The 15,598-nt window shown below is 32.4% G+C and overlaps 1 protein-coding gene across 1 annotated transcript in view; it reads left to right on the top strand.

Moving 5' to 3' along the window:
* Positions 1-632: 632 nt before the first annotated feature.
* Positions 633-15,598, top strand: part of path (solute carrier family 36 member pathetic) — a 37,321-nt gene continuing 22,355 nt past the window's right edge. Inside the window, exon 1 of the mRNA XM_089697896.1 lies at positions 633-838. The gene's annotated coding sequence lies outside the window, so the exon portion shown is untranslated. The remainder of the gene's footprint in view (positions 839-15,598) is intronic.

Raw genomic sequence — 15,598 nt, 5'->3', positions numbered from 1 at the left:
TAAAAATACATACTCATCATGATTTTTAAGTGTAGACATGTAGTAAAATACGAGTTTAAGGAGATAATTAAAATAATTAAACGTGTATTTAATCATTTACATATCTACAGGACCGTAAATTGAATCAACTTTTATAAAATTGAATTTGAAATTACAAAACTTAACGATTATGGCCGGTCATCCCGCCGCGGCCGGTATGCGATAATATTTTGCAATAAAATTGCCCTACAAGTAACCATAGAAACGTACTGTAAACAAAAAACCCATAGCTTTTGAACTTTTCTTTTCATCTCAGTTAAAAAGTTTCACAATCAACAATTTATAAGTATTATGTATATTTGTAAATCATAATGATGCTATGATTTACAAATTAACATTCAGCGCCTGCGCGTTGTGTGATTTTCGTTTCACGTGGCAATTCTACTAGTCATGCTAGTCTACAGTTTTGAAAGAGTGACTCGAAAAGTATTCTTGATTCAGGCGAGTTGTAATAAAAAGCGCCTGGCATTCTCCAACACCATTCAGGCGTTATAGTATTGACGTTACATGCTTACATCGCGTTGTATTCACTCCCTACTCTCACATGACGCAACAATCGGTCTCGCTTGCTCGAGTTGTCGCTTTGCGTACCGCGGTCCGCGCTCCTTACCCGCTCGACGCTAACCAAACTAACATCGCTCATTCCGATTTTAACCAACGTACGTATCGGTCGCGCATTTCTCGCTATTTTTAAAAACACGTGGCTCAGTGATTCGTTTATAGTATTATAACCTAAAGATTTACGCGGCTGATTACTATTACGACGCCTCATCGTACAATCCTGGTAGAGTGTAAAAAGGTACGTGTTTAAAAATGTTAATTTATATTGAAATTTTTAAAAATAACTGTATCGTTATGTGTCACTCCTAGTGTTGCAACGTTTAATTATTCAGATGATATGCACCGCAGTGGTTTACATATGGTCAGATTATATTGTTTTATATGAGAAAGATATTATTATCGGAGTATTAATAGCAAATCGAATTTAAATATTTAAAGTGTGCTATGCGTTTTCGTGGCTGATGCGTACATTTTTGAATTTATTATATTGTAATATTGGAATTATGAATGTGGATCACAGTTACGAAAAAACAATGAGTGATGTTCTCGTTTCTGTGTCACTAGATGTCCGTTATCTGCTAATCACTGAACTGTGTTTAATTACGGCCTAAATTCTTACGAAAGTCCCGCCTACTAGACGAATTGGAAACTGCATTCGTTTTTTACTCTTTTATTCGCACAGGAAGAAACCGGTACATATTATAGTGTAAACCCATACTGCTTGCTAATTGTTAATTCCTGCGTGCGAGTAATGAATAATTAATGAATGTCACCGGTATAATTATTACATTTTTACTCACAACTGTCATGTTCATAATGCGATTGTCTTATTTTACAATTATAAAATAAGGGTATTGTAGGTAATCAATGTTTTAGGAAACCGGGCTTTTGTTACCACTTCTTACTTACCTGAACCTGTGTAAAGAAACAAGGCAAGAAAAGGTTGGAAAGGGTACCTGCAAATAACTTTGAGAATATTGTGTCGTCACTCGTCAATGGTAGCAAAAAAATATTTTATTAGACGAGCTTATTGAGATTAATGTGCTAAGCTCATTTGAATTCACGTATTTTAAAATTAAGTTTTTTTTTAGTTCGATGGATAAAATTTTTACAACTCCTAAATGAATTTGACTTAATAAAATATAATTATAATAAAATATAATCGATTCTGTTACTTAAATGCTTGGTTAATATGAATATAAATTAATAAAATGTAAGTAGTTATGATGAATTATTTTTTTTATTTTATTCTTATAGGTTGAAGAATCAAAGAATGTAAATGATGAAGATACATACGATACATTTATACATATAGAGTATATAGGGTATTTGTGTCATTGCTCTATTGTTTAGGAGGTTCATGTTTTACGAAATACTATAAGTATAAAGTGATAAATCGTGTCTGTGGAATCGTGAAAAACAAATTACAATAGGTATACAAACTGTTAACTTTTTCTACTTTTCGAACAATTCTGGCGATTTATTTATACGAAGCAATAAACAATATAGACCGGGAGATACTGACACAAAATTTCGAGTCATTTGTAACAGGATGGCGGTTCTACAGGGTTCTTAGTACGCAATGACAAAAAGAAAAATGATGGTGTGAACGCTGGTACCGGCGGCTTAGTCGCGTGGGCGTTAGTCGAACTCGTCGGAAAATAGCGAAAGTTAAACGATTTGTAACAGTATGGCACTTATTTTTCCTGGAAGTTTGAGGATCAAAGAATATAAATACAAAATTTCAAAGATCTAGGTGTTGGAAATCTTCACTTATATAAATTAATACTAAATTAATTTTTCAAGTATGACAGGACTTTTTCCCCCTACTAGAAGTATGGCAAATATAATAATGGTCACATTTTATCAAATACTCTCCAAAAATCCAAATGCAATACTGGTACAAAAAGTTTGGCGAAATAAATTTTTTTGCAGATTTTCGGCGGTATGGCGACCATTTGGAATCGTCCGAAAAGTATGGCATGGCGATTTTCGTAAATGGCTGCACGACGATGGTTACCTGTGCAAAAGTTAGCCTGGTACAAATGGTTGAATAATTGTTTTATTTAAATCAACATATTCGCGTCGGTATGGCGGGCTGTAAGTCACACCGGAAAAGTATGGCATGACACTACCGCCTACTTCTTTTTTATGGGCTATCGGTAAATACAAAAATTTTTGTGTAACAAATCGTTTGACTTTCGCTATTTTTCCGACGAGTTCGGCTAACGCCCACGCGACTAAACCACCGATACCAGCGATCACACCATCATTTTTCTTTTTATCATTGCGTACTAAGACCCCTGTAGAACCGCCATCCTGTTACAAATGACTCGAAATTTTGTGTCAGTATCTCCCGGTCTAATAGCTATCGACCATTGACTTACTATGTGTGAATAATTTATTAATCTCAGCAGACAATTTCATTCATTCAATTATTTTTAACCGGCGATCTGACCTTGCTTCATTCAGTTATTAGAAATGTGCGTAAATATTGAGAACCATAGACTTTTTGTGGAACTTGGTATAAAAAAGATAGGTATCTACCTACATAGGTATATCTATTTTATAATTATTATTAGTTTTGTGCTTTATGACAATGGAATATGATACAGAATTGAAAATTCTTGTAGAAACTCATTTTCATATTTTATTGTGATAATCTGCAATCTTATTCTAAAAAAATGTAGCATTTAAGTACTTATATAAATTGTAGATTGATCCATTGATATCATCGATTATAAAATATGTTGTATATATACCTATTTTGTATATTAATAGAATATTTACATTTATTGACTAGGTATTACTATTAGGTTTTTAAAGTGAAACTTTTATTACATCGTCTCAAACTTTTTGGTCTGTGTAGCGCATGTCGCGTGACGGTCGAACCGTACGATAATAATTATCGTACAAATACGATAATTTTGTGCCTAAGTTTCACTTTTACCGTGGTTTCATAAAACCACACAACATTTTTCTTTTTTATTTATTAATAAATTTATAAATAAATTGTCATGAAAATAGTGTGGCAAGGTAAATTTCACTAGTATTTGCGTGAAAGAGTAACAAACACACACACATCCCCACAAACTTTCGCATTAATTATAATATTGGTAGGATAGGATAGAAAATAGAAATATAGATAGAACTACAATATTTTCTACAGGCATATGATTTCCCAGCCATTCTTATTTCTTAATTGTTCGTAACATCGTTATCATATTGATTAGTATTATTATAGATACAATAACTGTTTGCACATTTTACTAGGGCCTGATAAGACGATTGGTTCAATATTGACCAACGTTGGAGTTTGATACAGTTTCAACGCGTGCCTAACGCCTATTATTGCACGCCTCATAAGCGAAGCGTTGAGGTGGGTACTACTGTCACTTCGCGCAAAACATCTGATTTTTCAAACTTAAAATGTCTTTATGTATCATACATTGCACTTGTAAGATAATACATACACACACATATTAAGAAAAAACACTATTTTTAACGTTCATGATATTTTTGATGTCATTTTTGTTATTTAAACTAGTTAAAAAACAGTTTAAAAAAGTTCTGTCTTGGACGTCCGTGTGTCTGTATGTGCGGATCCTTTTTCTTGTTAACACGATAGCGACCGAAATACCACTTTACTAATCGAGTCTTTTTTTTTCTCTTACGCTTGAGTATGCTCAAGAATAGAACCCTTTCATATTTCAGGGTCTGATTCGATGTGGTTTAATTGTTATTAAATAAACAAAAATAATAATTAATAAATATTTATTAAAAAAAATTATGAGGCGTGCACTTTTGGATTTTCCAAATTATTTAAAATTATAATATGATGGATGAGTGTAATATTATAGTAATGGATGGCACACTGGACTTGGTTGAGGTACACCTCTATTATATTATACATCTTGGGTGTATTTTTTATAATATATTTTCTCGGCAATATTAGATACTTCTTAATCTATAGTCTATAGACTATACTATTATTAGAAAGCTGAACAGTTTGTTTGTTTGAACGCGCTAATCTCGGGAAGTACTGGTCCGATTTGAAAAATTATTTCGTTATTAGATAGCCCATTTATCGAGGAAGGCAAGGCTGTATAGGTATTATTATCTCGCTAAGACCAACAAGAGCGGAGCTGCGGAGCACTATGACATATAATAAGTGTACAAAAGTATTGCCATCTTTTTTAATATTCTTTGTCTATATTCGTGATGTTAAAATCAATATCATCTTTAATATATGTATATACGTTAAAATCAATCTCTTCCTGCACTTTTATCTAACAAATTTTACTTACAGAGTAAAAAAATCTACTTGTAGATCACCATAACATAACATTTAACATCTTAAATTTGTTGAGACGCAAAAAATGACATAGTAACCGCTCTGAGTTCTGACTCGTGTACCTAAATTTAATCGAATAATCATCTCATAATGCACCCGACAAGCCAATAACCGACGCGTGTGTATGTTGACACAATAATTACGTAGTAGTTAAATGCTTCGAAAAACCGTAGCATTGATTACAAGGCTTCGTTAAATCACCTTTGATTAAAATAAAAATATCACAGATAATATAAATACTAGGAGTTAAATTTTGGCACCTCGTTGTGTAGCCACCGATTAACAATCGCATTTATAATTTTCATAAACTACAGTGTAGTCATCATAAAATATAAAAATACATATAACAACCAATATATATATCATACAACTAGTGGTCCGCCCCGGCTTCGCCCGTGGTACCTATATGTTTGAACTATCCTATCTCTCAAGTTGGATCGAACTACACATGGTGTGCGAATTTTATCATTGAGGACAAACATTGTGACACGAGATTTATATTATTTAATAAGATTTACTCTTTCAAGCAGTGAACGTTTTCGATAGATGACACGACGGATTTATGGGCGATTTATGAATTCTTGAAATGTTTTCAATTTTCGTAGTGTTTATTGCACGCCTCATAAGCGAAGCGTTGAGGTGGGTACTACTGTCACTTCGCGCAAAACATCTGATTTTTCAAACTTAAAATGTCTTTATGTATCATACATTGCACTTGTAAGATAATACATACACACACATATTAAGAAAAAACACTATTTTTAACGTTCATGATATTTTTTATGTCATTTTTGTTATTTAAACTAGTTAAAAAACAGTTTAAAAAAGTTCTGTCTTGGACGTCCGTGTGTCTGTATGTGCGGATCCTTTTTCTTGTTAACACGATAGCGACCGAAATACTTTACTAATCGAGTCTTTTTTTTTCTCTTACGCTTGAGTATGCTCAGGAATAGAACCCTTTCATTTTTCAGGGTCTGATTCGATGTGGTTTAATTGTTATTAAATAAACAAAAATAATAATTAATATTTATTAAAAAAAAATTATGAGGCGTGCACTTTTGGATTTTCCAAATTATTTTTAGATATCCACATTAAGAATACTATCGTTAGTACGGTCGTTGTACGTTTGATCACTGTTCTAAATATACCTAATTTACATTTTATTTATCATTCATTATTCAGCTGAAATACAACAGCGTGTATTTATATACATATTTCTAATAAAACAGATACAATCATACAAAAGACGTACTTAGGAGTTATCCTGTCCTACTAATATTATAAATGCGAAAGTTTGTTTGGATGTGTGTGTTTGTTACTCTTTCACGAAAATACTACTGAACCGATTACAATAAAATTTAGCACACATATAGAGGGTAACTTGGATTAACACATATGATAGGTTTTATCCCGGAAATCCCACGGGAACGGGAACTATGCGGGTTTTCCTTTGAAAACGCAGCCGAAGCCGCGGGCAGAAATCTAGTTATTATTTATGTCATTATCATCATCATCATCAGGCATCAGCCCATGTACGTTCCCACTGCTGGGACACGGGCCTCCTATGAGGGTACAGGCCATAGGAGGCCCGTGGTGGATACGCTGGCCAAGTGCGTGTTGGCGGATGACACATGTCGTTGAACTTTTTAATTCTTCGACATGTCGGTTTCTTCACGATGTTTTCCTTCACCGTTCGAACAGTGGTGATGTTACAACATGCGCAAATAAATTGAAAAATCAATTTATTTCCTGCGCGCTCGCCTGGTCTCGAACCCCGGACTTATCGATTCGAAGTCCGAGGTCTCACCACTGAGCCACCACTGCTCCCAGCCACCACTGCTCCCGCTGCTATTATTTATTTGTGAAGTATAAATTCAGAAATGTTTGAAAACAACGATGATTGTGCAAAATAATAATTGACACAGAAATTTTCATCCAGAAAATTGAAGACATCAATCTTGTATTAATCGTTTGATAATTTTGACCTAATTTTAGAATACAACTATGTGATTTTTTTCTGCCAACCTGCTAAGCCGTTGGGTCTTCCTTGCGTAGGTGTGACGCGAATGGAACAATGTGCTGTTGAAACTATATGTCTATGTAAACACATGTATACTTGTGTATACTGCGTAGTTATGACGTTGAGAGACGTCGCGTCGCGTCGACTCCAATTCGTTATACTTTCTTGTAACACGTAAAGAAAATGTATTCTTAATTTGTTCGAGTTCCACATCAATCGTAAGAAACAGATGGGTGAAAACATATTGTAAAACTATCAAATAAAGAATTTAATATTAGCTAATTAAGTATTGCACGCAACAAATTTATTTAAAGCTTATCGCATGTAGATTACGGTTCCAAAAATAAACGTAAAATATGTGTACCTACTACACCTACCTAATATTGTATTAATAAATAAGTTATTTAGATATAAAAATGAAAAGCATAATAATGATATCGCGATTCGCGGTTTAGGTATATTATAGGAACCTAGACAATGCTGAGCTTACCAGTGCTAAGTAGAAACTAGAAACCGACATCATAAATGATAAAATATCTAGCATGGATAAACTATTCATTATTAAATAAGTATGTTCATAAGCTTTACATTATTGACAATAATAAGGAAGAAAAAATTAGTAAATTAACTTATCTACAGTTGACCTAAATAGTAATTAATATCCTCATTGTGAGATTAGGGTTTCCTAATCCCATTGCCTTGATATTGACCAAATCAGCCGCCCTCAGTTGGGGGCAACGACCGAAATGTCACAGGCCATAGGTAAAATAAAAAAAATAATAAGAAGGTATAGATAAGAAATTTGATATTAATACGATATTATTATAAGACTAATTAATTAATTATTAATACCCCAAATAATAATAAATATAAAACTTTAAAGAGTAAACAAAAAATATTTGGCGAATCTGTATAATTATTACAAAAGGTACTTAAAATTCAAGTCGAACAAAAGCAACACCAATTATCTACCATTAACGACTTCATTACGAATAAAAACAAAATAATTAATTTTACTATCTTAATTGTCATTCAACACAAACGTATTATACCTACTACGTATTGAATAGACGTAGTACGTAGTTTATATTTTTATATAGTAATAATAAAACGTTTGCTTTCATTTATCATCACTATTCACTAACATGTTCCCTCTACTGAAGCCAGGCCCTCCTATGAAGGTTCAGGCGGCCAAGTGCGTTTTGGCAGATGTCACATGTCGTCGAATTTTTTTCTTGTGCCGAAGATAATACCCGTATAATTATTACTATAGTACATACTAGATTTCCGCCCGCGGCTTCGCCCGCGTTTTCAAAGGAAAACCCGCATAGTTCCCGTTCCCGTGGGATTTCCGGGATAAAACCTATCCAATGTGTTAATCCAAGTTACCCTCTATATGTGTGCTAAATTTCATTGTAATCGGTTCAGTAGTTTTTACGTGAAAGAGTAACAAACATCCATACATCCATACATCCATACATCCTTACAAACTTTCGCCTTTATAATAGTATTAAGATTACCTGTGGACCCTGTGGTATTAGTTCACTTTACCGAAATGCAAATAGACAGTAACTCTTACATGTATATTATAAAATAATTTGGAAAATCCAAAAGTGCACGCCTCATAATTTTTTTTAATAAATATTTATTAATTATTATTTTTGTTTATTTAATAACAATTAAACCACATCGAATCAGACCCTGAAAAATGAAAGGGTTCTATTCCTGAGCATACTCAAGCGTAAGAGAAAAAAAAAAGACTCGATTAGTAAAGTATTTCGGTCGCTATCGTGTTAACAAGAAAAAGGATCCGCACATACAGACACACGGACGTCCAAGACAGAACTTTTTTAAACTGTTTTTTAACTAGTTTAAATAACAAAAATGACATCAAAAATATCATGAACGTTAAAAATAGTGTTTTTTCTTAATATGTGTGTGTATGTATTATCTTACAAGTGCAATGTATGATACATAAAGACATTTTAAGTTTGAAAAATCAGATGTTTTGCGCGAAGTGACAAGTAGTACCCACCTCAACGCTTCGCTTATGAGGCGTGCAAAAATTACACTATTTTTTTCAGTAAATTACATTTACTATGTTTCGTGTACCTGTTTCAAGCACTACCCTTCATTTAATGATTTCCGTTCGATCCCTGACCCTAGGTTTATGTTGATTGTTATCAACACATACCTGGAACAAGGGTGCGTTAAAAACAAACATTTTATTCAAACAAAGATGTGAGAAGACGGGTAAAATTGCATTGCCGTGTATTTATGCCTATACAGTTGCATAGAATTCGGATGTAACTAATAGAATTAAATGCGCATTAACAATGATAATTAGGTGTATACAGCACAGAATATTAACGCAATTAATTTATGTGCATACTATATGATCATCGACAGAAGTACCTACTTATAAAACATACTACAATATACAATTATATAGACTTCATTTTGTTTACAAATCAATGAAATTATAAAAGTACTTAACTCGTGATACGATAACCTTTAGTGTGATTGTTATTCCTAATTATATGGTTATTACTATTATATGAATATGAATCATCGGTAATTTTGGCATACAATTAAACATGACATGAATGAAAATAAAATATATTATCGCTGCGATCCCACACTTGCTTCCACAATTTTAAATTATTACAAACAATTTTATCCAACTCTTACGTTTTATTACCATTTCATATAAATAACAGACTGATTAACTGAATAAAATGGCGATTTATATCAAGAATTCTCTTTTACTTTTTCATATTTTTGTTATGTTTCTTTTTAAATCATCCTTATATCTAAAGTCCGGTCGCGGAGCAGGAAGAATTTCGTACATTAACCTGTTATTACCTGTCACTGTCACTCCCTTGTAAAAATAATGTGTCTTGCTCGCACAGGTGCAATGACCGCCGTCCTTAGGGATTGTAAACCTTTAACATGAGAGCGTAAGGTTTGTGTTTGTGTTGTGCTTGATTGGTATCAGGTGTTCAATTATGATTTTGTGAATTCAAAATTTATAAGAATAAACCTCAAACTCTTTATGTCCAATCAAAATCCGCCCAAGTCGAAATCGCGTGTTAGACTAACGTATTTCTGTAATATTGTACATAGGAAATTATTTTTTGAAAAATAAGGTCACACTTTTTTTATAAAATATATCGTGGTTATTGAAAAAGTTAAAATGTAACTTACTAATAAGCATTGTAAATGAATAAAGGACATTTATTTAATAAGTTAGTAAAAAACAATTTCTCCTCCAAATATTTCATGTAAACTGCACTTCATTCAAAAATGTTTGTGACCACTGTCAGTAGGTAAAGAGGTCATTGTACGAAATTCTTTCTGCTCCGCGACCGGACTTTAGCTATCACTATCCTATCAAAATGCATAGCTGTAGATCATAAATATTTTATACATAGTAAAGTATTCTAGTATTGCACAAGATACATAAAATTCAATACTGCAAAACCACAAATCGCTTAACAAACACATTCATGTATTATTTTACAGCACATGTGACCGCGAAACATAATATAATAGTATAATAACATAATAAGGTATCAAGTAACTGGTAGCCTATTTAAAACATTACTTTGTTATAGGTTTATATCAATGATTACTTTCTCCGATTCAATCACAAATGGCTTCTTATCTTATCACAGACGAAGCACGATCAATCATATTTATTATGAATCAATGACATATATTGCTTCGATTTGACGTTAATAAGGTAATTTAAAATGTTATTCTAATTTGTATATAAATTATCAATGAATGGCGGAAACGACAATTACGTTGCAAATATAGGTGCAATATGTATTTACAAATAGAATAGCTTGTATCTTGCAGAATACCTATTACAAAAATCATTTTCATTTTATTTACCATATTTTCTAAGAATGACTCCTATGTGATCCAATAAGATCCAACTAAGCACCAACTAAGGAATAGGAATGGCCTTTATGTGTCAATAATCAATTGCATGTCAAGTGTCATCTTTGTATTTCAATAGGGTTTTATATTGCCTGACACATACATAAAATCTATATTTCACACTGGTGCAGTTATGCATGTATTATGCATAAAATTAACCATATTATCTGCAACAACTCTAACGGTTGCTAAGTTTTAAAGATCTAAGCATACATGGGTATAGACAAACAGAAAGCAAGTAGCGTATTGTTTTATAGTATGTGATGATGAACCTATATTTTTCTATACCGTGAAAACCTAACTAGACATGTCTCGTAATCATAAACACTGCAATAATTAGCTTCACTAATTAATATGCACTTTGAGGAGTGTTGCCAACTCAAATGGATTTAGGCCATTCTCCCATTGCGATACGCACAGGCGATTCAAGTCTCGGAGACTAGTCGCCGCGGAATATCTCACATACATTGTACCGGTAGCGTAGTGTGCGAGCCTACATACAATTAAGGCTTATACATGCGCTAATAACCTTGACCATACTTGACGGATCTCAAACCTCTCCCGCTGCACCTTCTTTTTTCCTCGCATTTTGTATTTAAAAAGATACCAATCAGTGAAACAAAAAATCCTCGTCAGGGACTGTTGTGTAACTGATAATTTATTAAACATAAAATTTTCAGAGCTCTAAGTCAGCAGGTTACGAAGTTTATAGAGTATTTGCGGAAAAATCGATGACCACGGCACATTTTTTTTTCTAGAAATCTATTAACTTTGGAAAAAAGTCCTCGCGAGCAATTAAAGATCAAAGACCATCCTATTTTATATATTTTTTTCGGTATTGTGCTTTATGTTGTACCAGACTTTATAGAGGTTGAACATAGTCGAAATTGCCGGGTAACGCCTTAATGTATGTGGTGAGATACTCCGCGGCCGCGGCGACTAGTCTCCGAGACTTGCAGGATACTTGAATCGCCTGTGCGTATCGTAATGGGAGAATGGCCTTAGTCACATGTGCAGGAAGAATATACGCTACATAATTTGTATATAATTTACATATGTCGTATAACCATTATTTATGTCACTTAACACGCATATATAAACATTTAAACCCGACATTTAATAACAATTGAAAGATAATTCCATTAATCTTGTAAATAAACAGAGACCTTCCTGTGATAACGAGGGCTATGTCAATAATAATCAGATAAAGTGGCTAATTGCCGAGGCGTCATTAGTATAGATTTATAAACAGAATTTGATAACTTGTATGCGTAATTAGTCATTTTTAACTGTTTAATTTAGTACATAGAACACTGTCTTAGGACGCAGGCTTAGGCGGGAATATAAAGTCGACAAGAAATCGACAGTCTTAGGTACTTTTGATGATACAGATTATAAACAAACAATGAACACAGTAGATCAGTTCAAGAATTTGCACTAAAATAAAATAATAATGTAGGTAATATGTAATATGTTCTTTAAAAGTGAAACTAGGTGCTCAAAACCTTTATTGTCACGACTTTCAAAATTAATTTCGTATGTACAATGTAAACAAATGTTGTTTTTTTTCTTCTAGCGTAATAATGTTTCAAGATGTAATGAGAATTTCCGTAAAAAATTCATTTTTTGCTGTCCAAAGTAGGCCACCGTGCGCTACACAATTCGTAATAAGTATAAAAATTAAAATTAATATTTTCAGAAAAATAATGACGTCATTGCTTTGCTGTCAAATAAATATTTACTGTTCGAGTTTAAAATACTTGTTGATAAGTTGTCACAGTCGTGCATATTCCGTTACCATGTTTTGTTGATAAATGAAATGATAGATAGAGATAATAATATACGTAATAAATAAATAAATTCATCGTCATAATATTTTGATCTCAATATTTAATCACTGCGCTTAACACGAAGTACTTATAATTATACATATTCTAAGACGAAGTAATTATACCGTCATATTACTCCTCCTTCTATACTCCTATTTCAGTTTCATATTTTCAAGGGACTTGACATCAGCCATCAGTAACAATTTTACTATTCTCTTCTATTCTAAATTCAGAAGATTAATAGTGTTCCAATTACGCAAAGCTAATCAGTAAAAGAGATTTAAATTTAAAAATGACTAGCTTCAACCCGCCGCTTCGCCCTGCAGTTTGTCTAAGATTTAAAAAATTTTACACTTAAACGTTCCTCGATTTAAACATACATACAATACAACAAAGCGACTTTGTTTTATACTATTATATTCTTACTTTCTCAAAAAGCTCTCAAATCGCTATTTATCTTCGCGTCGTACTTTATCATGTCAAGTCATATCTAATTATACTTTTACATAATAATTCAGGATCCATCGCCCATTTTTGCAAGTGATTACTATCAAGCTAATTCTCCGTGAGTAGCTTTATTTTAATGAGACGCCCAATAATTTCCTATACGAAACTCTCGATTGTGGTAGCTAACAGATAGAGGTAACAAGGATAAAAAATTTTGATTTGATGGTTCTCAAATATTTATTGCTAACTGAATTTATTTTTTTGTTCAATCTAAAAGATAATTATCTAAATTATTCGAAAAAATATCTTTCCAATGTGTATCGATACGAGATCATCATAAATGATTACTAACCAGCTGATTTTTTTGTTTTCACTTAGTTAATATTTATTTAATTCAACAGACATATTGTCCTACAAATTGCATAATAAATATTTGAGAACCATCAAATCAAAAAATTTTATCGTTGTTACCTCTGTTAGCTACCACAATCGAGAGTTTCGTATAGGAAATTATTGGTCGTCTCATCAAAATAAAGCTACTCACGGAAAATTAGCTTGATAGTAGGTAATCACTTGCAAAAATGGGCGATGGATCCTGAACTATAATGCATAAGACAAACGGACATTCATCAAAACGTTATCTATCACGTGTTAGTAAATGGCGTATTATAATCGCATCCTCCTCGCCTTACGATAACCTCACTCATAAAACCCTTTTGTACCGTGTTCGTGGCATGGTCGTTTTAAATGTTCGTTTTGTTATGGGGTCATTCAAATTGCAAACACTTTCCGCTTTTAAATTAAATTTAGTTATCCTCAATGTTAAGGATATAGTGATATGACATGTAGTCATTATTATTTAGTGGTTATAACTAGGTAATTTCAAATGTCTCAAAAGAACATATGATATTACGAAAAGAAAAAATTAAAAAATCAATCATTTTTTAAATTATTTTCATATTAGAAAGCTACATCTCTAATATAGGCTATATTTTATGTTCCCTTGTCAACCCGGACGAAGCTGGGACAAGCAGTTAGTTAATAAGAAATAAATAAAAATATTATTTCCTCATCATCGTCAGTTGCTTTTGTCACACATTCATTAGACTTTAAGTATTCTTTTACTTTCAGTCTACGAGCTGACCTTCATGAGTGTCAAACAAGCTACTAATTTACGTAATTTCGCGACGAATATATGTATAATGCAGAGGTTCCCGCTGACCCACTTTAAGTCGGTCGGTCGATACTTACTTAAATCTTTTATTTAAAGAAGTTTATTACTAACTTTTTTATCGACCGCTAAACTCAACACTGGTCAGAGTCTAGTCTTAATTCGATCGGTTTTGACCTGTTTTATTCATTGATGCTTAAAGATATTGGTTGGATAATTTTGTTGGTCGTAAATATCGATTTATTTTATATCAACAAAGAAATAATTATAACTTTCTAATATTTGTTTTAAGATCGTGCGCTGATAAACACCAATTTAATGTTACATGGTACACCATAAATTTACTTAAATAATACCAAATCGACCATCGGGCACTTAACATCGAAACAGGTTGGTATTAATTTCTAAGATAATACATACAAAAAACTTGAAAAATATGCTTAATTACATTGAAGTAGGTATACATTTGTTACTGATATGAAGAATACCTAGTAAATATTTTTATTGTAAAAATAATAAAGTATCTTAATCTGCAGACTAATTTTATCATCGTTTATCAGGCGGCAAATATAATAATCAATACATCTTTAGGTATGTATTAGTATATCCTATCCGTATCTTTAGTAAATCCAAAGTATTACCTAATTATATCTATTATAATGTTTCGAATGAGTGATTGACTTTTTGCCGTCACAAACCTAGATACCATACAAATGTTGTGTTGAAAGTACCTTTTTTTATCACTTTTTCGAAATTGCTCGTCGGAGCGTTAATTCTTTTGTGCGTAGGAGGCAAGCGAAGAGAAATGTATTTATATAAAGCTTATTGATCTAACGGATGTAAAGAGAAACATAATAGATATTTTAGTTTTTCTTTGTGACAACTTGGTATTATCTTTTAAGAAGTCAATCGGGTGGAAACATTGAAATCAATTACGAATGCAGCGTATAAGGCACAAAGTGGCCTGTCTTTTTCCTCATCTACAGATTTATCTTTATTATAATGTATAATAATATAATCTTAATATTAATGCTTCTAGTGTTCTTTATTTTCTTAATAATATCATGCAGTTGTTGAAGATATGCATAGTTTGTGGGTTGCTTCTGAGTAAGAACTATTTCTCATGAAGATTAGAGATCATCGTTGTCAATTAGGTATTACTACTTCTAATTATTTTATTAAGGGCAATTTATGGCAAACGTTCCTTTCTATTATTTTACAGTTTGTAG

This window comes from Colias philodice, chromosome 1, assembly GCF_061535455.1.
Source record: "Colias philodice isolate Cphi_HAF_F1 chromosome 1, ilColPhil1 Martin Lab GWU primary, whole genome shotgun sequence".
Classification (NCBI taxonomy): Eukaryota; Metazoa; Arthropoda; class Insecta; order Lepidoptera; family Pieridae; genus Colias; species Colias philodice.
The sequence above is the reverse complement of the archived record's forward strand: the minus strand, read 5'-3'. Positions and strand labels throughout refer to the sequence as shown.